The sequence below is a fragment of the Coregonus lavaretus genome, assembly GCF_964263955.1.
Source record: "Coregonus lavaretus genome assembly, contig: HAP1_SCAFFOLD_3861, whole genome shotgun sequence".
NCBI lineage: Eukaryota > Metazoa > Chordata > Actinopteri > Salmoniformes > Salmonidae > Coregonus > Coregonus lavaretus.
Window position 1 is genome coordinate 33,374 of NW_028167073.1, and position 23,847 is coordinate 57,220.

The following is a 23,847-nucleotide window of genomic DNA, read 5'->3' on the forward strand; positions in this document are numbered from 1 at the left end:
CCTTTCAGGTTATGTCGATATAGGACCTGTTTTACTGTGGATATCGATACTTTTGTACCTGTTTCCTCCAGCATCTTCACAAGGTCCTTTGCTGTTGTTCTGGGATTGATTTGCACTTTTCGCACCAAAGTACGTTCATCTCTAGGAGACAGAACGCGTCTCCTTCTTGAGTGGTATGACGGCTGCGTGGTCCCATGGTGTTTTCTTATTTTTGTATTTATTATAATGTTTAAAAAAAAAAAAAAATTGGGGGGGGTAGATCAGCTTGATATTGCAGATAGATTGTAACTTCCATCAATGTAATTGTCTGCATCACTTCCAATCCCCCATGTTTTTTATATATATATTCCCCTTTATTACTTTCCAACCCCGCCGCCCTTTCCCTACTTGGGGTAAACTAGTGAACAACAATGCTTAGGCCTCTACTTCCAGCTAATACTTACTATCTACATTTTATCTGCACAGTCAATTTTACAATAATTATATTTTGTTCATTTTTTTCTCCTGAACGTCTTCTACTCTCAACCTCTCCGATCATTTTCATGATGTCCATCCGGTTTACTTCTATATGCCATATCTTTCTAAATGTGCTCTTTCCCAAAAGCTCCCAACATACAACCTACATACTTATTATGGACACAGTATGCTTACATTATTAGTTATCTTGTTATTATTTTGTTGTTAGTTGTTATTAGTCCCATCATTCAGCTCCATTCAACACCTCCCATCTATCTCTTAATACCATCCATATAGGATTTCTATTTGCCATATATATTTCAACTGTACTGTGATGTTTTACAAAAATTCTGAACCTTTCTATTCTCATTGTTTCTACAGATAGTGAATTAAAAATAAACATTTTTTCTAAAAGTATTATTATATTATTAATCGATTGACTATGACTATTCAGATCACCCAGTAATGCTATCTGCAAGGTTAGCTCCAGGTAAATATTGCAATCCTTTAGCCATTCCTGGACCTGTGTCCAAAAACAAGCTACAAATGGACAGTACCAAAACAAATGATCTAATGATTCTGTCTCTTCGCAGCAAAATCTGCAGAGCTGGGAAGATTGTATGCCCCATATAAATAACATTCTATTGGTAGCAAGAATTTTATATAATAATTTAAATTGAAAGATTCTAATATTTGAATCCGGTTGTTGTTTTGCGTATCAGTTCATAAACACTATGCCATGGGATCGGTACGTCAAAAATCTCTTCCCAACTATTTTGCAATCTATATGGGATGGCTGTCAATCCTTTGGTCCTTAAATAAAACTGATATACTTTTTTATTTATCACAGTTTTCCTTAACCAATTATGTTCTTTAATGCAAGGCCGACAGACAAGTTCCTTACTTTCTCCCCCTTCCACTTTACTCTTCCATTTTTGCGGTAAGGCTGCAATTATTTGGTTGTAATTTTGGGTAGAGCAGACATTTCCATATGTTTTTGTTAGCTGCATGTGTGACAGAACTCCACCAGTCCTACCGATGATATAATGTACGAAGATTATACCTTTTTTTAACATTTTGTCAAAACAAAAAGGTTTTTTGTCAATTAGTATATTTGAGTTTAACCACAATATTTGTTGCATTATTTGTTCTGTCGTTTCTGGAGGATTAAATTGAAATTGCAACCAACTTTCTATGGCTTGTTTTAGAAATAGTGATATTTGGGAGATGATTTCCTTTTCAACTAACTGAAAGTGAGTGGTTGTAATCTGAATAAAGGGAAAAAGGCCATTCTTGAACATTGGGTGAGACAATCTTACTAATTTGCTAGAGAACCAGTTCGGATTTAAGTATAACTTTTGTATGACTGAAGCTTTTAGTGATAGGTCTAATGCTTTAATATTTAATAATTTCTGTCCTCCGAATTCATATTCATTATATAAATATGCCCGTTTAATTTTGTCTGGCTTGCCGTTCCAAATAAAATTTTATATATTTTTCTCATATAATTTAAAAAACTGTCCGCTAGGCGTAGGCAAGACCATAAGCAAATAGGTCAACTGGGATAATACTAAAGAGTTAATCAGGGTGATTTTTCCACAAATTGACAGGTATTTACCTTTCCATGGTAGCAAGATCTTATCTATTTTTGCTAACTTTCTATTATAATTTATTGAAGTGAGATCATTTATTTCCTTTGGGATATGTATTCCGAGTATATCCACATCACCATCAGACCATTTTATTGGTAAACTACATTGTAATGTAAAAATTGTATTTTTTAGTGATCCAATACGTATATATAGTACATTTGTCATAATTTGGTTGTAATCCAAAGAGGATAGAAAATGTATCTAGATCCTCTATGAGGCTGTGGAGGGATTCTAGTTGTGGATTTAAAAGAAAACCTGAATCATCAGCGCACAATGACACCTTTGTTTTTAAGCCCTGGATTTCTAATCCTCTGATATTATTGTTGGATCTGATTTTAATTGCTAACATCTCGATGGCCACAATAAATAGATACAGTGGGGAAAAAAAGTATTTAGTCAGCCCCCAAATGTGCAAGTTCTCCTACTTAAAAAGATGAGAGAGGCCTGTAATTTTCATCATAGGTACACGTCAACTATGACAGACGAAATGAGAAAAAAAATTCCAGAAAATCACATTGTAAATTATGGTGGAAAATAAGTATTTGGTCAATAACAAAAGTTTCTCAATACTTTGTTATATACCCTTTGTTGGCAATGACACAGGTCAAACGTTTTCTGTAAGTCTTCACAAGGTTTTCACACACTGTTTCTGGTATTTTGGCCCATTCCTCCATGCAGATCTCCTCTAGAGCAGTGATGTTTTGGGGCTGTCGCTGGGCAACATGGACTTTCAACTCCCTCCAAAGATTTTCTATGGGGTTGAGATCTGGAGACTGGCTAGGCCACTCCAGGACCTTGAAATGCTTCTTACGAAGCCACTCCTTCGTTGCCCGGGCGGTGTGTTTGGGATCATTGTCATGCTGAAAGACCCAGCCACGTTTCATCTTCAATGCCCTTGCTGATGGAAGGGGCATTGAGGTTTTCACTCAAAATCTCATGATACATGGCCCCATTCATTCTTTCCTTTACATGGATCAGTCGTCCTGGTCCCTTTGCAGAAAAACAGCCCCAAAGCATGATGTTTCCACCCCCATGCTTCACAGTAGGTATGGTGTTCTTTGGATGCAACTCAGCATTCTTCGTCCTCCAAACACGACGAGTTGAGTTTTTACCAAAAAGTTATATTTTGGTTTCATCTGACCATATGACATTCTCCCAATCCTCTTCTGGATCATCCAAATGCACTCTAGCAAACTTCAGACGGGCCTGGACATGTACTGGCTTAAGCAGGGGGACACGTCTGGCACTGCAGGATTTGAGTCCCTGGCGGCGTAGTGTGTTACTGATGGTAGGCTTTGTTACTTTGGTCCCAGCTCTCTGCAGGTCATTCACTAGGTCCCCCCGTGTGGTTCTGGGATTTTTGCTCACCGTTCTTGTGATCATTTTGACCCCACGGGGTGAGATCTTGCGTGGAGCCCCAGATCGAGGGAGATTATCAGTGGTCTTGTATGTCTTCCATTTCCTAATAATTGCTCCCACAGTTGATTTCTTCAAACCAAGCTGCTTACCTATTGCAGATTCAGTCTTCCCAGCCTGGTGCAGGTCTACAATTTTGTTTCTGGTGTCCTTTGACAGCTCTTTGTGACTGTTTAGGTTGTGGACAGGTGTATTTTATACTGATAACAAGTTCAAACAGGTGCCATTAATACAGGTAACGAGTGGAGGACAGAGGAGCCTCTTAAAGAAGAAGTTACAGGTCTGTGAGAGCCAGAAATCTTGCTTGTTTGTAGGTGACCAAATACTTATTTTCCACCATAATTTGCAAATAAATTCATAAAAAATCCTACAATGTGATTTTCTGGAGAAAAAAAATCTCAAATTGAATTGTCTGTCATAGTTGACGTGTACCTATGATGAAAATTACAGGCCTCTCTCATCTTTTTAAGTGGGAGAACTTGCACAATTGGTGGCTGACTAAATACTTTTTTCCCCCACTGTATGCCGATAGTGGACAACCTTGTTTTACTCCTCTTGACAGTTTAAAACTTTCTGAGAAATAGCCATTATTTACTATTTTACACCTAGGGTTACTATACATGATTTTGACCCATTTTATAAGAGATTCTCCAAAATTGAAATGCTCCAGGCATTTATATATAAACCCCAGTTGTACTTTATCAAATGCCTTTTCGAAGTCTGCTATGAATAGCAGGCCTGGTTTCCCAGATTACCCATAATGTTCTATTGTTTCCAATACTTGCCTTGTATTATCTCCAATGTATCTTACATGTAAAAAACCTGTCTGATTAGAATGAATAATATCGGACAATAACTTTTTAATTCTATGCGCTATACATTTTGCTACAATTTTTGCATCACAACACTGAAGTGTAAGGGGCCTCCAATTGTTTAAATGGACTGGATCTTTATATTTTCCACTTGTATCCTGTTTCAGTAATAATGAGATCAGACCTTCTTCTTGAGTGTCAGATAATCTACCATTTACCTAGGAGTGGTTAAAACATGCTAATAACGGTCCTCTTAGTATATCAAAAAAGGTTTGGTATACCTCGACTGGTATGCCATCCAACCCTGGAGTTTTCCCGGACTTAAAGTCTTTAATTGCATCCAGAAGTTCCTCCTCTGTAATTTCACCTTCACATGAGTCGTTCTGTATGGCTGTTAATTTTACATTATCAATAGAAAAAACATCTCTACAATTAGCTTTAGTTAGAGGAGATGGAGGCGACTGAAATGAAAACATATGCTTAAAGTACTTTGTTTCCTCCTTCAAAATATAATTTGGTGAGTCATGGGTGACTCCGTCAATTGTAAAAAATACAAATAAAAAAATTAAATAAAAGTAACCAGTTTCATTTAATTCTTTTTGGTAGCATTCCTATGTTGAAGATTAAAAAAGAATTTTGTGCATTTTTCCCCATATTCCATCCAGTTTGCTTTATTTTTATAATATATTACACTTGATCTATCTTGAATAAGTTTCTCCATTTCTTTTTGTTTTTCCTCTAATTCATTCTGAGCCTCTATGTTACAGTTTTTATTACCATCTATCTGTTCTGTTAGACTTTCTATTTCCTTTGTTAGTATAAACTCTTTTGACCTAAATTGCTTTAGTTTTCGAGATGAGTACTGAATTGCATGGCCTCTAAAGGCACATTTAAAGGTGTCCCATACAATAAGGGGATTTGCTGTACCTATGTTATGTCGGAAAAAGTCAGTTATAAATTCCTTTGTCCTAGTTAAAAATAAATTATCATCCAAAAGGTTTTGATTAGATTTCCAATATCCTCGCCCACGTGGAAATTCAGTAAGAGTAATGTATATGCCTATTATATGATGGTCCGACCGCATTCTGTCCCCTATCAACACTTTTTAAACTTTTGGTGCCAACGAGAATGAGATAAGAAAGAAGTCAAGACGACTAGCTTGATTGAGTCTCCGCCATGTATATCTCACTAGATCAGGATATTTAAGCCTCCATATATCTACTCGTTCTAATGTATCCATGACATTCACGATTTCATTAAGAGCATGTGGGTGATTGTTTGTGGTGTGATTTCCTTTACGGTCCATTCAGCTATTTAAAACAGTATTATAATCCCCCACCATAATAATATTGTCTTGAATTGCTTGCAGGGTTGATAATTTATTATATTGTCAAAGAAGTGTGGATCATCATTATTTGGTCCATAAAGGTTAATGAGCCATATCTGTTTATGGTCCAATAACTTATTTAAAATAATCCATCTACCTTGCGTATCTATTTGGACAATTTGCACATTCGGATCGAAATTACTATTAATTAATATCATCACCCCTTTTGAATTTCTTTGCCCATGGGAGAAGTATATTTCGCTCCCCCATTCCTTTTTCCATGCAACTTCATCTCCAATTGTTGAATGAGTTTCCTGTAAACAATAGATATTATATTCCTTCTCTTTGAGCCATGTAAATATTGTTCTTCTTTTGTTATTATCAGCTAAGCCATTACAATTATAACTGGCTATACTTATTTCACCTATGGTGTTTATACTTGCGTACTATAGTTTGTACAGATGAACGTGGTATCTTCAGGCGTTTGGAAATTGCTCCCAAGGATGAACCAGACTTGTGGAGGTCTACAATTATTTTTCTGAGATCTTGGCTGATTTCTTTAGATTTTCCCATGATGTCAAGCAAAGAGGCACTGAGTTTGAAGGTGGGCCTTGAAATACATCCACAGGTACACCTCCAATTGACTCAAATGATGTCAATTAGCCTATCTGAAGATTCTAAAGCCATGACATAATTTTCTGGAATTTTCCAAGCTGTTTAAAGGCACAGTCAACTTAGTTTACGTAAACTTCTGACCCACTGGAATTGTGATACAGTGAATTATAATTGAAATAATCTGTCTGTAAGCAATTGTTGGAAAAATTACTTGTGTCATGCACAAAGTAGATGTCCTAACCGACTTGCCAAAACTATGGTTTGTTAACAAGAAATTTGTGGAGTGGTTGAAAAACGAGTTTTAATGACTCCAACCTAAGTGTATGTAAACTTCAACTGTAGTTTAGTGAGTGTGCGTTGGGTCAGTACAAGATCGAGTCAGTGCAGATAGTTTGGGTGCCATTAATTGACTATTTAGCAGTCTGGCTATTTAACAGTCTTATGGCTTGGGGGTAGAAGCTGTCTTGGAGTCTGTTAGTCCAAGAGCCGATGCTCCAGTACCATTTGCTGGACGGTAGCAGAGAGAAAAGTCTATGACTTGGGTGGCTGGAGTCTTTGACCATTTTTAGGGCCTCCCTCTGACACCGCCTGGTATAAAGGTCCTGGATGGCAGGGAGCTCGGCCCCAGTGATGTACTGGGCTGTCTGCACCACACTCTGTAGTGCTTTTTTTTTTTCACAGGGTAGGCCTGTGGCGGTCATTACATTTTGTCAGCTTGTCATTGTTCTGAAAACACATTTAGTATCTCCAGGCCTCCACGCATAAAAGCTGCTGATGCGCGCCTTTGGAACATCTACATTTTAAAAAGTTGAATAAATCAATTGAATATACACCATCACAATACATCCATTATTTATTTTAGGCAGGTCCAAAGAAACATTATGATATGAAGAAAATGTATTTCAAAAGAATAGAATATGAGTTGGCCTACTGTATGTTATCTGGCTATGTACAATGCCATAGGCTGTAGGCTTGTTCATTAAGCAGACAAGATATGCCAACACAATCTCACACTCAATCCTATGCTTATAAATCCCGTGCCATTATTTTATATTATATGATTTTATAGTAAGAGTAATATATTTGAACTTAGCCAAATAAAATATAAAGGATATTTTTCCCATTCCGGAGCTAGAGTACGCATATGGAGTGGCTATGTTGAGCGCAAAAGTGAACATTTGAAACAGGTCCTACAGTGCCTTGCAAAAGTATTCATCCCCCTTGGCGTTTTCCTATTTTGTTGCATTACAGCCTGTAATTTAAATTGATTTTTATTTGAATTTCACGTAATGGACATACACAAAATAGTCCAAATTGGTGACGTGAAATGAAAAATAAATAACGGAAAAGTGGCGGGTGCATATGTATTCACCTACTTTGCTATGAAGCCCCTAAATAAGATCTGGTGCAACCAATTACCTTCAGAAGTCACAGAATCAGTTAAATAAAGTCCACCTGTGTGCAATCTAAGTGTCACATGATCTGTCACATGATCTCAGTATATATACACCTGTTCTGAAAGGCCCCAGAGTCTGCAACACTACTAAGCAAGGGGCACCACCAAGCAAGCGGCACCATGAAGACCAAGGAGCTCTCCAAACAGGTCAGGGACAAAGTTGTGGAGAAGTACAGATCAGGGTTGGGTTCTAAAAAAATATCTGACACTTTGAACATCCCATGGAGCACCATTAAATCCATTATTAAAAAATTGAAAGAATATGGCACCACAACAAACCTGCCAAGAGAGGGCCGCCCACCAAAACTCACAGACCAGGCAAGGAGGGCATTAATCAGAGGCAACAGAGAGACCAAAGATAACCCTGAAGGAACTGCAAAGCTCCACAGCGGAGATTGGAGTATCTGTCCATAGGACCACTTTAAGCCGTACACTCCACAGAGCTAGGCTTTACGCAAGAGTGGCCAGAAAAAAGCCATCGCTTAAAGAAAAGAATAAGCAAACACGTTTGGTGTTCGCCAAAAGGCATGTGGGAGACTCCCCAAACATATGGATGAAGGTACTCTGGACAGATAAGACTAAAATTGAGCTTTTTGGCCATCAAGGAAAATGTCTGGCGCAAACCCAACACCTCTCATCACCCACAGTGAAGCATGGTGGTGGCAGCATCATGCTGTGGGGATGTTTTTCATCAGCAGGTACTGGGAAACTGGTCAGAATTGAAGGAATGATGGATGGCGCTAAATACAAGGAAATTCTTGAGGGAAACCTGTTTCAGTCTTCCAGAGATTTGAGACACCTTCCAGCAGAACAATGACCCTAAGCATACTGCTAAAGCAACACTCGAGGGGTTTAAGGGGAAACATTTAAATGTCTTGGAATGGCCTAGTCAAAGCCCAGACATCAATCCAATTGAGAAACTGTGGTATGACTTAAAGATTGCTGTACACAAGCGGAACCCATCCAACTTGAAGTAGCTGGAGCAGTTTTGCCTTGAATAATGGGCAAAAATCCCAGTGCCAAGCTTATAGAGACATACCCCAAGAGACTTGCAGCTGTAAATGCTGCAAAGGGTGGCTCTACAAAGTATTGACTTTGGGGGGGGTGAATAGTTATGCACGCTCAAGTTTTCCATTTTTTTGTCTTATTTCTTGTTAGTTTCACAATATAAAATATTTTGCATCTTCAAAGTTGTAGGCATATTGTGTAAATGAAATGATACAAACCCCCCAAAAATCAATTTTAATTCCATGTTGTAAGGCAACAAAATAGGAAAAATGCCAAGTGGGGTGAATACTTTCGCAAGCCACTGTATATGCTGGATTTAGAGTTATTTGGCAACTTTAGTTGTGAATGATACAAACCTTAGAATGCCTTAGAAATCCAAATATTTGGGCTTTTGATGATTTGAGAAAGTCGCATAAAAAAGTAAAGCAGTTCTCGCCATCTCTCATCAAGTGATCATTAGACGCATCAGACTATTCTCAATGTAATATTGTCTTTGCTAATATATAAAATGTGTTTCGATTTAGAATAGCCCATTATCAAATGGGCAGGAACAGGGGCAAGAGAAAAAATACATGTCATCCATATGCACTTGTCACGCCCTGGCTCTGGGGACTCTTATATGTTGAGCCAGGGTGTTAGTTTCTATGTTTAGTGTTCTATGTTCATGTTCTAGTTCATGTGTTTCTATGTTGGCCGGGGTGGTTCCCAATCAGAGGCAGCTGTGGCTTGTTGTCTCTGATTGGGAACCATACTTAGGCAGCCTGTTTTGCACTTGTCATTTGTGGGATCTTGTTCCGGAGAGGTTTGTGTTTTGTTAACCTTAGTACTTCACGTATCGTTTTGTTGTTTTGTTATTGTTATAAAGTACTCATTAAAAGATGTACGCATATCACGCTGCGCCTTGGTCCGTTGCTTACGACGATCGTGACAGAAGATCCCACCAATTAAGGACCAAGCAGCGTGTCCAGGAGCAAACGCCGGAGATAACGCTAGTGGATGTCCTACTAGGTTGGGGGAAGATCACCGAGGAGGAGGCCGTCCGCTACCGGAGGGCGATGAGGGAGGATGTTCAGGCAGGAGAGGAGAAGCGGCGCCAACCGGGCCGTCGTCGGACAGGCGAGAGGCAACCCCAATAAAAAAAATTGGGGGGGCACACGGCATGGACGACGGGGCTGCTGGAGGCAGCTACAGGGCGAGTTTATGGACTAGAAGAGGAGGCCACCAGGTTACGGGGGCCATTGGTCAGGAGGGAGAAGGAGAGTGTGGAGGCACGGCGAGAGGAACTGAGTAGGCAGCAGAGGGAGCGGAGGTTTATGAGGAAACCCAGTCCCGCTCCTCGCACCAAGCAAGTGGTGTGTGTCACCAGTCCGGTCCGGCCCGTTCCTAATTCCCGCACAAGGTCAGTGGTGTGTGTTCCCAGTACGGTCAGGCCCGTTCCCGCTCCCCGCACTAAGTTAGTGGTGCGTGTTCCCAGTCCGGCCCGACCCGTTCCCGCTCCCCGCACTAAGTTAGTGGTGCGTGTTCCCAGTCCGGCCCGACCCGTTCCCGCTCCCCGCACTAAGTTAGTGGTGCGTGTTCCCAGTACGGCCCAACCCGTTCCTGCTCCCCGCACTAAGTTAGTGGTGCGTGTTCCCAGTCCGGCCCGGCCTGTTCCTGCCCCTCGCACCAAGTCAGTGGTGCGCGTCGCCAGCCCGGCCCGGCCTGTTCCTGCCCCTCGCACCAAGCCTGTGGTGCGCGTCGCCAGCCCAGCCCGGCCTGTTCCTGCCCCTCGCACCAAGCCTGTGGTGCGCGTCGCCAGCCCGGCCCGGCCTGTTCCTGCCCCTCGCACCAAGCCAGTGGTGCGCGTCGCCAGCCCGGCCTGTTCCTGCTCCCCGCACCAAGCCAGTGGTGCACGTCGCCAGCCCGGTCCGGCCTGTTCCTGCTCCCCGCACCAAGCCTGTGGTGCGCGTCGTCAGCCCGGTCCGGCCTGTTCCTGCTCCCCGCACCAAGCCAGTGGTGCGCGTCGCCAGCCCGGTCCGGCCTGTTCCTGCTCCCCGCACCAAGCCAGTGGTGCGCGTCGCCAGCCCGGTCCGGCCTGTTCCTGCTCCCCGCACCAAGCCAGTGGTGCCCGTCGCCAGCCCGGTCCGGCACAGCCCGTGCCTGTTCCACCGGTGCCTGGTCAGGTACCGGTCAGCTGCTCCACACCGGAGCCTAAGCAATCCGCTCCACCGATGTCCAGTCCAGCTCCAGCCAGTGTGGCCAGACCAGACCAGGGGCGCTACGGGGGGGTAGCTAGAGAGTGGTGGTCACGCCCGGAGCCGGATCCGCCTCCGAGGCGGAATGCCCACCCGGCCCCTCCCCTGTTGGGTTTAGTTGGCGCGGTCGCAGTCCGCGCTTTTGGGGGTGGGTACTGTCACGCCCTGGCTCTGGGGACTCTTATATGTTGAGCCAGGGTGTTAGTTTCTATGTTTAGTGTTCTATGTTCATGTTCTAGTTCATGTGTTTCTATGTTGGCCGGGGTGGTTCCCAATCAGAGGCAGCTGTGGCTTGTTGTCTCTGATTGGGAACCATACTTAGGCAGCCTGTTTTGCACTTGTCATTTGTGGGATCTTGTTCCGGAGAGGTTTGTGTTTTGTTAACCTTAGGACTTCACGTATCGTTTTGTTGTTTTGTTATTGTTATAAAGTACTCATTAAAAGATGTACGCATATCACGCTGCGCCTTGGTCCGTTGCTTACGACGATCGTGACAGCACTCCAATAGCGAATGGAGGCCACATTCCCGCTGGTTCATTCCATATCTGGTAGCTTACTCCGGTTATTTCGCTGCGCAACAGGTAATATTCCGCACAACTCTGTATGCCATGGGCTCTCCAACCCTGTTCCTGCAGCTACCCATTGCTTAATTTGGGAAATCAAGTGAAATCTGTTCGGGAACATCGATAGTAACATGTTTTCAAAACTAAACAGATTTAATTAAACTGCTGACAGCTCCTCTTTCTGCGTGCTGGAGAAAGGAATGAAGAAGTGAAGGAAGGAGATGGAAACGCATGGTGGCGAGATATTCTGTAGCTAAAGGTAATGTTTCAGCCTATTAATTATGAAATATAGAAAATGCCCTATTACTAGGCTATTCAAAATAAAATGCAAATTCATTATAATGTAGGCTAACTCTGAATTTGTTTAATTTAGGCTAGACCAATTATGTACCAAAGATATCTTAAATCAGTATTTTTAAAAATGTTTTTCTGCCTTGTGTAATATGTGGTATGCTATGTCACAAATGTAGAGAGTAGGCAGGAGGCAGTAGCAGGTTTAGAACTACTGAATTTATTAACGCACCACAGCTTAAAGCGGGACGAAACCCACAGTGCTAAATATACAGTACTCAGGAAAACTGTAGGCGTGATTCCTCTCAGGAAAACAAGCCACATTTACAATGACCGATAAAGACAAATGACAGAGGGAGTATATATACAGTGATAGAGTGGGCATTGGAAACAGGTGTGTGTAATGAGGAGACAAGTCTGGGGTTAATGAGAGAAGGGCGTTTGCCAGCAGCAGGTTCGGCAGCAGCTAGAAGGCCAGTGACGCCGAGGGGGAGCCAAAGCGAAGGCTGGTGTGACAATGTATCGTATAATGGCACAATCATTATTTTAATTCAGAGTGTTTTGGGGGGCTTGGGCTCATACAGTATACAGGCCTATATGTATGCATAAGCTCTAATATGCATATGAGTGTTTTGAATTAACCATCACCTAAAGCGCTGTCCATTTTGTTGTGTAAGGCTTTGAAACAACATCCACAAGGTTTTCCACTCAGTTTCAACTTGTTGTTGAACTTCTTTCTTCAAATTGATCAATCACAGTGAGGAGAGTTTTAAAAGCACAAACTGTTTTGATGATAAGTGTTTGATATGATTTTCGATTGCCTTTGCATTGATGTCAGAGTGGTTAGAAGGACAATAGAGTACTGAGTACCAGGCCATTAGGACCTGATGGTCGTTAGTGAGTTGGATACTACCAACACATGTCCAGAATGCATAAGAGGAGATTACCGCGACTCAACGGTCACGTAGAATTTTTACTGCGGTCATGACACGACTGCCTGTGTGGCGGTAATGCGGTCACCGCAACAGACCTAGTCAAGGGTGGTGCATTTGCCATACCAAGTGGTGATGCAGCCAGTCAAGATGCTCTCGATGGTGCAGTTGTAAAACTTTTTGAGAATCCGAGGGCCCATGCCACATTTTTTCAGCCTCTTGAGCGAGAAGAGGTGCTGCCGTGCGCTCTTCACGACTGTGCGGATGTGTGTGGACCATGTTACGTCCTTAGTGATGTGGACGCCAAGGAACTTGAAGTTCTCGACCCGCTCCACAACATCCCCGTTGATGTGGATGGGGGGGTGCTCTCCCCTCTTTCTACTATAGTAAACGATCAGCTCCTTGGTCTTACTGACGTTGAGGGAGAGGTTGTTGTCCTGGCACCACACTGCTAAGTCTCTGACCTCTGACTCATTGCCGTACGTGATCAGGCCTACCACCGCCATGTTGTCAGAAAACTTGATGATGGTGTTGTTGTCGTACATGGCCATGCAGTCGTGGGTGAACAGGGAGCACAGGAAGGGACTACGCACACACCCCTGAGGGGCCTCCATGTTGAGGGTCAGCGTGGCGGAGGTGTTGTTGCCTACCATCACCACCTGGGGCCGGCCAGTCAGGAAGTCCAGCATCCAGTTGCAGAGGGAGGGGTTCAGTCTCAGGGTCCCTAGCTTGGTGATGAGCTTGGAGGGGACTCTGGTGTTGAATGCTGATCTGTACTCTTTGAACAGCATTCTCACATAGTTATTTCCCCACTTGTCCAGGTGGGAGAGGGCAGTGTGAAGTGCAATCAAGATTGCGTCATCTGTGGATCTGTTGGGGCGGTATGTGAATTTGAGTGGGTTTAGGATGTCTGGGGTGATGGTGTTGATAATTACAGATGAGAATGCTACAGGGCGATAGTCATTTAGGCAGGTAACATTGGAGCTCTTGGGAACAGCGACAATGGTGGTCAGTTTGAAACATGTTGGGATTACAGATTGGGACAAGGACAGAATAAAATGTCTGTGAAGACACTTGCCAGCTGCACTGCACATGGTTTGAGAACGCCCCCTGGAATTCCATCTGGCCCAGCGGCCTTGTGATTATTAACCTGTTTAAACGTTTTCCTTCTGCAAAAACAGGGGCTTTCACGCAAGGTACAGTGTTATATTCTTCGAAGCGAGCAGAAAAGCCATTTAACTTGTTTGGGAGTTCTGCATAGCTGGGTAACTCACGGCTGGATTTCCCTTTGTAATCTGTTATTGTCTGCAAGCCCTGCCACATTCAACGCGCATCGGTGTAGTAGGATTGTACCTTCCTCCTATATTGTCCTTTTACATGTTTGATGTCTCGTTGGAGGTCGTAGCGGGCTTTCTTGTATGTGTCCATGTCCGTGTCTCGTTTCTTGTAAACTGTAGCTATAGCCTTTAGCCCAGCGAGGATATTGCCTGTAATCAATGGTTTTTGGTTTGGATACGTTCTTATAGTCACTGTGGGGACGACTTTGTCTCAGCACTTATTGATTAAGCCTGTGACTGTTCTGGTAAACTCCTCAATGCTATCGGATGAATCCCGGAACATATCCCAGTCTGTACTCGCAAAACAGTCTTGTAGCCTCGCGCCTGCTTCATCTGACTACTTTGTGTTGAGTGGATCGTTGGTACTTCCTGTTTGAGCTTTTGTTTGTAAACAGGAAGCAGGGTAATGGATTCATGGTCAGTTTTGCCGAAGGGAGGATGAGGGAGGTCCTTGTATGCGTTTCTCTGGGTAGAATAAAAGTAGTCTAGAGTTTTAGAGCCCCTAGTGGCAGAGGAGACGTGTTGGTTGAAGTGAGGTAGGACGGTTTTAAGTCTCCCCGCGTTAAAGTCTCCCCTGCCTCTGGGTGAGTGGTTTCTTGTTTGTTTATGACCCCATACAGTTCATTGAGTGCCAAAGTGGTGTTGGCTTGTGGAGGGATGTAGACAGCCGTGATAATTACGATTAGAACTCTCTTAGTAGATAAAAGGGTCTGCAGCTTACCATGAGGTATTCTATATCAGGTGAGCAAAAACTAGAGATTTTACTTCACACTTGAAGCAGCACACCAGTTGTTATTCATGAAAAACACATTCCTCCTCCTTTCGACTTCCCCGAAGCCACTGTCCGATCCTGCCACTGCATGGAGAAACCACTGAGTACTACATGCATAGCTTCATCATCTAGCCACATTTCAGTAAGTCATAATATTGCAGCTTTTCAAGTCTCTCTAATAGGAGACGCTCGCACAAAGCTCATCCATCTTATTCTCGAGTGACTGGACATTTGCCAATAGAATGGAGGGGAGCACCATTCGGTTTTCTCTTCACTTCAATTTCACCAGGACTCCACCTCGTCTCCTGCGTCTACGCCTGCAGTGTTTTGGTAGCCCATGGATCAAAGGAATAGGGTCTGGTATGAACAGTGGAACAGCTTAGTCAGAGTTGAAGTCTTATTTGAAGGCGAAATCAAGGTTAGTAACTGTCGATCTGATGTCCAGAAGTGCTTGGCGGTCATACAGTGGCTTGCGAAAGTATTCACCCCCCTTGGCATTTTTCCTATTTTGTTGCCTTACAACCTGGAATTAAAATGGATTTTTGGAGGGTTTGTATCATTTTATTTACACAACATGCCTACCACATTGAAGATGCAAAATATTTTTTATTGTGAAACAAACAAGAAATAAGACATAAAAACAGACAATTTGAGCATCCATAACTATCCATAAGCCACCTTTTGCAGCAATTACAGCTGCAAGTCTCTTGGGGTATGTCTCTATAAGCTTGGCACATCTAGCCACTGGGAATTTTGCCCATTCTTCAAGGCAAAACTGCTCCAGCTCCTTCAAGTTGGATGGTGTACAGCAATCTTTAAGTCATACCACAGATTCTCAATTGGATTGAGGTCTGGGCTTTGACTAGGCCATTCCAAGACATTTAAATATTTCCCCTTAAACCACCCGAGTGTTGCTTTAGCAGCATGCTTAGGGTCATTGTCCGGCTGGAAGGTGAACCTCCGTCCCAGTCTGAAATCTCTGGAAGACTGAAACAGGTTTCCCTCAAGAATTTCCCTGTAATTAGTGCCATCCATCATTCCTTCAATTCTGACCAGTTTCCCAGTCCCTGCTGATGAAAAACATCCCCACAGCATGATGCTGCCGCCACGGATGGTGTTCTCGGGGTGATGAGAGGTGTTGGGTTTGCGCCAGACATTTTCCTTGATGGCCAAAAAGCTCAATTTTAGTCTCATCTGACCAGAGTACCTTCATCCATATGTTTGGGGAGTCTCCCACATGCCTTTTGGCGAACACCAAACGTGTTTGCTTATTTTTTTCTTTAAGCAATAGTTTTTTATGGCCACTCTTCCGTAAAGCCCAGCTCTGTGGAGTGTATGGCTTAAAGTGGTCCTATGGACAGATACTCCAATCTCTGCTGTGGAGCTTTGCAGCTCCTTCAGGGTTATCTTTGGTCTCTTTGTTGCCTCTCTGATTAATGCCCTCCTTGCCTGGTCCGTGAGTTTTGGTGGGCGGCCCTGTCTTGGCAGGTTTGTTGTGGTGCCATATTCTTTCAAATTTTTTTTATTGGATTTAATGGTGCTCCGTGGGATGTTCAAAGTTTCTGATATTTTTTTATAACCCAACCCTGATCTGTACTTCTCCACAACTTTGTCCCTGAACTGTTTGGAGAGCTCCTTGGTCTTCATGGTGCTGCTTACTTGGTGGTGCCCCTTGCTTAGTGGTGTTGCAAACTCTGGGGCCTTTCAGAACAGGTGTATATATACTGAGATCATGTGACAGATCATGTGACACTTAGATTGCACACAGGTGGACTTTATTTAACTAATTATGTGACTTCTGAAGGTAATTGGTTGCACCAGATCTTATTTAGGGGCTTCATAGCAAAGGGGGTGAATACATATGCACGCACCACTTTTCAGTTATTTATTTTTTAGAATTTCTTTAAACAAGTTATGTTTTTCATTTCACTTCACCAATTTGGACTATTTTGTTTATGTCCATTACATGAAATCCAAATAAAACTATTTAAATTACAGGTTGTAATGCAACAAAATAGGAAAAACACCAAGGGGGATAAATACTTTTGCAAGGCACTGTATGTGATAATAGTATGAACTTTCTGTATAAAAAAAATGATGATGAACATGATAAAAGTCACTAAATAGCAAAGTTGGGTTGGAACTCGTAAGATGTCGCCATTCTCGGTCATCACTATCTTTGTCATTCCACTAGATTCCTAGGGGTTGTAGATGATGAAAAGTTGTCCTGGAAAGATCATATTCACTTTGTCTGCATCAAAGTGGTGAAGTCTGTTGGTATCATCAGAAAGATTAGTGGTTTGGTTCATCAGGCTTGCTTCCTAACACTATGCTACATCTTAATTTATCCATATCTCATTTACTGCAATACAATGACTATCATTATCAGACAGGTGAGAGTGTTACAGAAAGTATTGATAGGGATTCTTATAATACAGTATTAAATGATGATTGTGTGACAGGTGTTACAGCAGGAGAAGGACTGCTACTCTATCATCTCTTTCTAACAATCTTAATGAAGGACATCAGTGAGTGTTGCTGACTCATTTACATCATGTTAGTCCCTGATTCAGACAGAGACAGTATCCACTGATACAGTCACCTTACCTGGTAACACCCCCAGAGGGAGGTGGAGAGTATGGGGATTCCAGAATAATAGAAAGACTATCTCAGTGAAAGTGTGTGTGAATGTGTGTAGATGTGTGTTATTGACAGGGTCAGAGAATGACAGCTTTCCTCCTTCCCAATCTAGCTGCACTCTGATCCTCTGGGGGTTCCGTCTCTCTGTGAGTAAAGTGGATTGCTTATTTGGAACATGTGTTTTATAATACCCATCACAAAACCACACATCCCAGGATCCATCCCATAAACCACTTTCTCCCTTCCTCTGGACAATCTCTGTGATCACACCCAGGTCCCAGAATGTATTCTCCCCAACATCAATGTCCCAGCTGTGTGTTCCTGAGTTAAAGCTGGAGATGAACAGTCACTGGAGCTGAACAGAGAGAACACAAGTACACTAGATTAATTCAAATGAAGGGGGAATACATGACTGTATATGATATATGATGCTATATATGTTTTGTGTTCTATATGTGAACATTACTTATTGGGAAATCCTCGTAAAACTTCACATCTGTAAATGTACAATCTGCTTTTTGATAAATACACTGAAACCGCGGCAGGTAGCTTAGTGGTTAAGAGCGTTGTGCCAGTAACCGAAAGGTCGCTGGTTCTAATCCCCAAGCCAACTAGGTGAAAAATCTGTTGATGTGCCCTTGAGCAAGGCACTTAACCCTAATTGCTCCTCTAAGTCGCTCTGGATAAGAGCGTCTGCTAAATTACAAAAAAAAAAAAAAAACGGATTTGATGTTCCATGAAAATTGATGTTATGTATTTTAAAGATGCACTCCAGCTATTTTTAAAAAAACTTTTCCTGTTGAAAAACAATATCTCATGTATAAATACAGTAATGACTAAAAACACTATTTTGATAAAACAATTTTTTTACCCTTAAGTCTGTGAACAACTGCAAACTTCTAGGAGTTGTCCATTCAATGAGTTGGTCTGATGGGTGCACTGTGATTTCATCGGCCTCCCCCCTTGAACAATAGAGGAGTAATAGAGGACAAAATAGGAAAGCCCCCCATCTCCACCACTTGTGCCATGTCATGAGGATACCTGCACTACATATTGAGATGAGCCTTTGTTAAGTAAATCAGGTGATAAATGAGGTGAAAGGAGACTGGAGTGCCATCTTAAAAATAATTCACTGTCTCTTTTTCTGTATTGGAGAGTCATAGTGATGTCATGGTCTACACTATATAATACCTTATTATACCCCTTAAATACTTACTGTCCTGAGCTATTTCCTGCATCTTCTCCCACACTCTGAACTGCAGGTTGCCCAGGTGCTTTGCTACATCTATCAGCGCTCCTGAAACCTTCTCTGGATCTGGCAGTGTCCACTGGGTTCTGGTACAGAACCCCAGAGAAGAGAGAGACATAATAAAGTCCCCTTACCTTTTCACTGTATCCTTGTAGTTCTGTAGGGAAACAAAATAACACATTAATAGATGTATTGATCATAGAAAATCAATCTAAAACATATGAATGTACTACTACAATGTTTATTTCATAATTGAAAGGGCTGTTGATTTATCAGAGGTAGATTAGTCCTTACCTGCAGGAATGAGATGTCCTCAGCTCCCAGCTCTTCCTCTATGGTTCTGATTGTGTCTGGAAGTGATGATATCTCTCTGCTCATCTCCTCAATCTTCTTCTTCATCATCTGACTCTTCTGCTCCTCTTCCTCCTTCAGTGCATCTATCCTGGCTCTCTCTTCCTCATGTAGAAACTAATGAAGATTCTCAAACCCCATCTTAATCAGCCTCTCTGTGTGCTGGGCCTGGCTCTGGATACAGCAGAGAGGAATGTAAAAGACATAATCAATTATTGATCATCCATAATTCCACAGAGTTATGGTAAATGTGTAAAGTATCACTCCATCTCAGCTTCACTCTGTATTCTTACCTTGATGTGGTTGGCTGTTTGATCACAGGCCAGTTTAACTTCTCCAAAGACCTTCAGTTTCTCCTGTAAGCGCTCCAATGCAGTCTTGAGTTCCTCCTGGAATGAAACAACATTATAAAGAGATGCTGTGTGCTAATGCTTAGTCTTCAATTGTTGTTTTGATTCTTGATCGTTTACAAAGATTATTCGTCCTTCTATAAGAAATATCAGTTTAGCTGAATAACTGCATGTTACAGCACCGTTCTGTTGTGAGCTTTGCTCCTTCCTGTTAAGCAGGAGTAGGGTGGAGCTCTCTGCAAAAGTTGTCATTTATATCAGCTTGAGTCTGTGCAGGACACTTCCACTAGATGTCAGTGTTTTACTTAAATATAACTGGATTTTAACGCTGCAAAATCCTAGGTGTATGAAACTTACCAAAGAAACTGATCTAATTTTACTTGACTGTTAGCTGAATTCTGACTATCTATGTCTCTGGTCAGTTCAACTCCATGGACACCAACTGTATGGTAGTGCAAAGCAGTCAACTTCAGCATCTGAAACTCCTACATTGGACTAGCTTTTACATTCAGTCTGCCAAGAGCAAGATGGTGCCTCCACCCCAACAAACCAGCTCCCCAAACTAGGGCCAGGTATTCTGCTACAGAACATGTCAAAGTAAGTCAGAGATGTTCACGAGTACAAACTTTCCTCTGCAACACTATCATCCAGCTTTTCCCCCTCCCTCCCTCCCTCCCTCCCTCCCTCCCTCCCTCCCTCCCTCCCTCCCTCCCTCCCTCCCTCCCTCCCTCCCTCCCTCCCTCCCTCCCTCTATCAGCCAGGCAGGAGTAGAGGAGAGGAGCAGTGTTTGGTGTTGTTAATCTGTCTCTCCTCAGAACTCCAGAGTGAGGATCCTCAGAGTGCTCAAAGCTGGGATTCGGACTTTGTGGCCGCAGCCTGCGAGGAGACAGATAGGCCTGCCTGTTTTATATGTAAAGCTGCCAGCCATAAAGCACGTGCCCGCTGGGTATTTCACACAATTATTTTGTTGCTGCCAAACTGTGGTGGGGTCCCAGCATCTAAGAGGCTTTGCATTCTGGGAGCAGAGGAGAGGGAACAGACGCTGAGTATTGTGGGTAAATTTGGACGGGCATCAGGCAGGCCTTTCTCAGTCTTGCGTTTCTCCCACAGCTAACTGAGTCCTGCACTTCGGTGATAGAAAGGTACTGGGAGAGGAGAGGGCTGTTCTCTTTCTCCATCCCTCTCTTGTTGTCTCCATCCCCCCTTTATAAGAAGGTCTGGGATAATTAGTGAGCAGTGATATGGTCGGTAGGAGACAATGTTTTTGAACCCCCCCCCCCCCCCCCGCAAGGCACTTTCACACTAATTGCTCCAGGGTAGCCAATGTGACCCCACTCTCTGAGGGTGTCTCAGCGGGAGTTGGGATATGAAAAAACACATTTCCAATTCATACATATAATACACACTTGTAAATGTGTGAAATAGGACAAATATAGGAACCCACCAAATTGTTATTGCATCAGCCAGAAGCCTCTTTTCCCATATTAGTCATCATATTGTCTTCTTGAGGATTTAGTGGATGGCCTTGTTTTCGTCTCTGGGTCAATGTTTTGCAATTGAACAGATAATGAAACAAGCAGTGAATAACTCTATAATGGACCTACTCTCCAAGGATGGTGATTTTGAATGGTTTCAAAGAGGTACATTACCATCCCGTACCACATCTTCACAATTTACCCAAGGCAGCTGCTGTCAACACAAGACGTGCCAGCACACCTACACATCAAAGTCTTATGTGTTTATTACATTCAGGCCCCAGTAAACTGTTAGAGATGGAGTCAGAGATATCTCTGCCATGTTTTGTCACCCGGGTGATACACGGCTGCCTCGCGTCACGATGCAGAATGCAACGACAAAGACGGGATATCTCATTTCACTCAGACTCCTTTTAATTTCCTGTTACACGGAGCATTGGTTTGGCTCTCCGGGCTAACAGCTCCCCTTTGAAGAAGGATTTGGAAATATACATTTTAATAAGGAGCATCGAAGCACAGCCAATGAGAGAGCAAAAGGAGCTAAAAGAAGATTGCATATCTGAAATTAGCTGATGGAGGGAAGGTGGGAGAATGAAAGAAAGAAGAAAAAATAATGGAGTGATTTGTAACAGCAAGGTGGTTTTTGTTTAATTGAAGAGGCCGGAAAAAAATGAAGCGGAATGTGATGCTTTGGGCAAAACATTTCAGTGTGTCCTCTGAATATAGAACAGTCCAGGTTCAGTTTTAATCTTCTCACTGTAATGCAACTCTTGGAAACCTTGCTGTTTGACGCTTGTTATTTTTTTCCACATAATGAATCAGAGACAGGCTCTGAGTGTAATTTATTGTTGGAAGACATGTTGCTGCCTCAGTCATTTCACAGAGTACGTTTTAGGAAGAAAGAGTTACACATATGCTTGGAATGAGTTACCTTATGATAATAAGTTCAGCACTGGGGTTTTCATGTTTCTAATATCATCCTTGTATCAAACTGAACCAAGGCATAAATTAATATGTACCTGTGTGTGTGTGTGTGTGTGTGTGCGTGTGTGTGTGTGCGTGCATGTGTGCATGTGTGTGTGTGCGTGCGTGTGAGTCTGTCTGCTCAAGGATGACTTACTATTCAAACATGAGAACTTAGCCAGTCTCCTGAAGTTGCTGTGAATAATCTTAACATGGTGTACCAGCGCCAGTCTCTCTTCCTTAATCGCTGTGGAAGGAAGAAAAAGCTAAAGAAGAGAGGAAAGGAAAAAACGTTTTTAGTTTTGAAGGTTGCCAGGAAGATTTAAAAAGGCAACAGCATTAGGTAGGCTTACACTGAACTTCCAGAACCACTTTCTGTTCAACAAAACTCTCAGCATATTTCAGTAGCCTCTTTTATAGCATTACCAGGCAAGATCCCTCTTTCTCTCCAATCTCTCTTTCTCTCCCCCATCCCTCTATCTACATCCCTCTCTCCCCCATCCCTCTATCTACATCCCTCTCTCCCCCATCCCTCTATCTACATCCCTCTCTCCCCCATCCCTCTATCTACATCCCTCTCTCCCCCATCCCTCTATCTACATCCCTCTCTCCCCATCCCTCTATCTACATCCCTCTCTCCCCCATCCCTCTATCTACATCCCTCTCTCCCCCATCCCTCTATCTACATCCCTCTCTCCCCCATCCCTCTATCTACATCCCTCTCTCCCCCATCCCTCTATCTACATCCCTCTCTCCCCCATCCCTCTATCTACATCCCTCTCTCCCCCATCCCTCTATCTACATCCCTCTCTCCCCATCCCTCTATCTACATCCCTCTCTCCCCCATCCCTCTATCTACATCCCTCTCTCCCCCATCCCTCTATCTACATCCCTCTCTCCCCCATCCCTCTATCTACATCCCTCTCTCCCCCATCCCTCTATCTACATCCCTCTCTCCCCCATCCCTCTATCTACATCCCTCTCTCCACCATCCCTCTATCTACATCCCTCTCTCCCCATCCCTCTATCTACATCCCTCTCTCCCCCATCCCTCTATCTACATCCCTCTCTCCCCCATCCCTCTATCTACATCCCTCTCTCCACCATCCCTCTATCTACATCCCTCTCTCCCCCATCCCTCTATCTACATCCCTCTCTCCCCCATCCCTCTATCTACATCCCTCTCTTTCCCATCCCTTTTACTCTCTTTCTCTCCCCCATCTTCCTCCTCTTTCTGTTCTCAGTACCATGCTACAGGCATCCATTACTGTCACACTGTAGTGTGTTAAGACAAAGGACTCAGTAACCTATTCAGTTGGTGTGGAGCAGGAACAGTTGAGAGAGACAGTGTCAATAGATCAGGTGCAAAAATATCTGGTATTTAAGTGATGAAGAAGACTGGATCCGGAGTTGAGTATTTACAAAATGTCCAGATGGCAGAAAATTATAACAATAGTTGACAAAAATATATACCGTTATCTTGAAAAACAATAAACTTACTTGGCCACAATAGTATTACATTTGCATAACATTTTATTAATTTATATAATATATAATATAATAATATATAATATGCCATTTAGCAGACGCTTTTATCCAAAGCGACTTACAGTCATGCGTGCATACATTTATTTTTTTTGTATGGAATTTACCAGAGGCTCTTATTCAGAGTGGTTTCAGTTAGTGTATTCATCCTAGCTAGGTTAGACAACCACATATCACAGTCATAGTTCCACAGTCTCAGTCATGTTCCGGTCTGCTTAAGGTGGTGGCTCTCCCATAGATACCAGAGGAGGCTGGTGGTAGGAGCTACAGTATAAGAGGACAGGCTCATTGTAATAGCTGGAATATAATACATGGAATGGTATCAAACACATCAAACATACGGAAACTACATGTTTGACTCCGTTCCAAAGTTCCATTCCAGCCATTACAATGAGCCCATCCT

At 42.8% G+C, this 23,847-nt stretch overlaps 1 pseudogene across 1 annotated transcript; it reads right to left on the reverse strand.

Annotated features, from left to right (window-relative positions):
* Positions 1-17,837: 17,837 nt before the first annotated feature.
* LOC311113914 (E3 ubiquitin-protein ligase TRIM35-like) lies at positions 17,838-19,500 on the reverse strand (annotated as a pseudogene). The gene is made up of 5 exons: positions 19,405-19,500; positions 19,055-19,285; positions 18,895-18,917; positions 18,728-18,846; positions 17,838-17,866 (listed from the first exon to the last, which is right to left on the reverse strand). The product of its transcript is annotated as an E3 ubiquitin-protein ligase TRIM35-like (transcript).
* Between the last annotated feature and the right edge of the window lie 4,347 nt (positions 19,501-23,847).